The sequence below is a fragment of the Amphiura filiformis genome, chromosome 5 (assembly GCF_039555335.1).
Source record: "Amphiura filiformis chromosome 5, Afil_fr2py, whole genome shotgun sequence".
Lineage (NCBI taxonomy): Eukaryota > Metazoa > Echinodermata > Ophiuroidea > Amphilepidida > Amphiuridae > Amphiura > Amphiura filiformis.
This window is the reverse complement of record NC_092632.1, coordinates 78,248,623-78,251,569: the sequence shown is the minus strand read 5'-3', so window position 1 is coordinate 78,251,569 and position 2,947 is coordinate 78,248,623.

The window sequence follows — 2,947 nt, the reverse complement described above, 5'->3', positions numbered from 1 at the left end:
CTTTGGTTCTCATCAGAACCAGGCTTTTCGATTCCCGCAAAATATTGAGAAAAAAAAAATAGGTGGGAATTTGTATGCAACTTACTATAACATTATTAATAACAAAACCAAGTTAATTATCTTTTTTTTTTTTTTTTTTTTTTTTTGTTAAAAGCAGTTGTTTCAACTTTGAATCCTGAAAGTAATTATAGTTTACCGAACATAAAATACTGACTACACTGTACACAGCAAGCTCAGCAACTTTCTTTAAGCTTATTAAACTTCGACTATCGCTGTGGCTTACCTATCATGCATTAATGAGACCTCAACATAACATTCATGTATTTTAAATATAGTGCAGTTTAAAAGGTTTTACACCCGTATGACAGGGCAGCGAAAAATAATTTCCTTTCTGGGAACGTGAACTGTTGTTTGAAATATTTTCTGCGGCGTGGAGCCGGAGCCTTGAGTATGAACACAATTATTAAACAGGTGGGGTCCAGGGCAAAGCCCCAGCGCAGTCTTAGAATTAATTTGCGCGAAGCGCACAAAAATTGGCACTTTTTATTTTAAAATGACCAAATATGGGGTTAATTTTGGTTAGAAACTCATATACAGGTGTCAATTTTGTGGGGATGATTGCATGCACCATCCCCTAACAATCTATTGGGGGGATTTATGCCCCCTCCCTCCCCGGATCTATCCCTATGTCATTAGCTAAAAATGACTGTTTGGAGTTATTACTCATTGGAGTCATAATGTTACACCCAAATTGTAAAGTGCGCACATTTTGTTGATTTGTAGCTTGAGATTACAAAATTGAATAAAACATTCATGCGCACGGGGCGTGCAAAATTTTTGGAATGTACATGCCTTCTTGTACATTTTACTCCGAATTTTACCATCGAATTTTTTGATCCCCTCTATTAAGGACTGAATTTTTTTATCCCCCTTTTGGGACCCAAAATCCTAGTTATTTAACATTAATTTAGTTCCAAAGATGTGAACAGTTGAAGTTTTTCCAAAACAATATGCAACAAAAAAATTATTTCCTTGGCAAATCAATGAAAAACCTGCTTTTCTGGGGAACGAATCCTACTTATGCTATATTCATTCCTGTCACTGGCGTTTAGTTTTATTTATCAGTTATCGTCGCAGAAAGTTCGCAGAAAATATTTCACGAGTGATCGTGTTCACAGAATATTTTCAGAGCTTCAGAAAAATGATATTAAAGATTATTTTTCCCGTCTTGATTTTTTCTGCGACTCTGATTTTTTTTCTGGGAACGCCGGTACCACGATACCGGTGATTTCGTAGCCCTGCCGTATGAGTTCTATTTTTGGAGAATTTGAGGCCGCGGATGACCCAATCTCCTACTGCTAGCTACGCGATGAAGAGATGTCAAAACATGAAAATATACCATATACCGCAATACCCCTAATTTCACTTGATTTATTCATACCTAAATTTATTACAAATTTCCTTAAATGTTAAGCTGAATATTGCTTTTAATAGCTTTTGTATGTACTGTTATATGATTCGCAATTTTAAACCATATCTTTTCAAATGAAATGCAAATTAAATTAAATTAAATTTATTCCACGTATTATTTTGTACATCGGGTAAAGGGTGAGCACGTGTGTAATAAAATGACGGCGTCATTTGCCGGGGTCATTTGACGATTAATTATTCATGTTACGATTAATTATTCATGTTTACCAGACACTTTCGTAAGAAAGAGATGCCGTGATTGGTGGAAATAGGCAAGGTGAAAGTGATTGTACAATAAATTGACAGCTAAAATGATGAAATCTTTGCCTTTTCCCCCAAACATTTCAGAATTATATATTTTTTTATGCACTAATGATGTTATTAAGGTGAGCACATGCGTGTAATAGTTATATAATAAGCTTTAAATTGACGATGCCATTTAACGATTAATTATTCATGTCATGATTAATTATTCATATGACCCTACTCTTTGGTAAGAAAGAGTTGCCGTGATTGGTGGAAATCGTGAGATGAAGACCAATGACATAGATGCTTTTATTACTAGCGAGGTGCGAGGTCATATCTATTATTATGGGATGGTGGGTTGTAAACACAGGCCAGGGCGAAACTTTCACGCTCTGTACGTGCGTGATCGTACAATATAAAGTAATCGACAGCTAAAATGATGAAAACTTTGCCTTTTTCCCCAACATTTCAGAATTATATTCATGGATTAATGAGATTATTAAATCACATTTCCGTTGCAGTAAAAAAAAAAGGTAAAAATAACACGAAATGTGATCTTAGACTTCCAAGCTTGTGCGCGAAAAAATTTTAGTTCGCCCAGTTGCAACCAGCGAGAACATTCACGCGAGCCGAGCAGTTCAAGGTTCAGCGTCGGTTTGAAACCCTGGTAAAATTGAGAGAGCTTGTAATATGGATAGTAAGAGTGCTTGATTTTTGTACAGCCATACCTCACCACATGTTAAAGAGAAAGCTCCGCCAGAGCAGTTCTTCTGGGGTGAACCAAACCTGCCTGGTTATCGAATTAATAGTGATACGGTTAACTCTGAATTTGACAGATGCTAATTGATGCAATAACATTAAAACATCAACTAGTAACTGTCCAGTTCATCGATAATCTTATCACTGATTAATTTGACAACCAGGCAGGTTTGGTTTACCCCAGAAGAACTGTTCTGGTGGGACTTCTCTTTAAGGGATGTGGTCCCATTTCAAAGTGATTTTCAGCATATTGTTGAAACAATCTTTTTAAATGAATTTGGTTAACTTTTTTCAAACCTGATTTTTTGCCTTACACACAACATAGGTGGAATCAAATCAAATCTGTTGTATTTTTAGGATAACAGGGCAATTTTGAATTTATGTCTTAAGAAATTAAAATCCCTATAGAGCTCCACAATAAAGGCAGCCAATAAAGTACGGGTGTTTCCTTTCTTTTAGTTTTATTCCACTT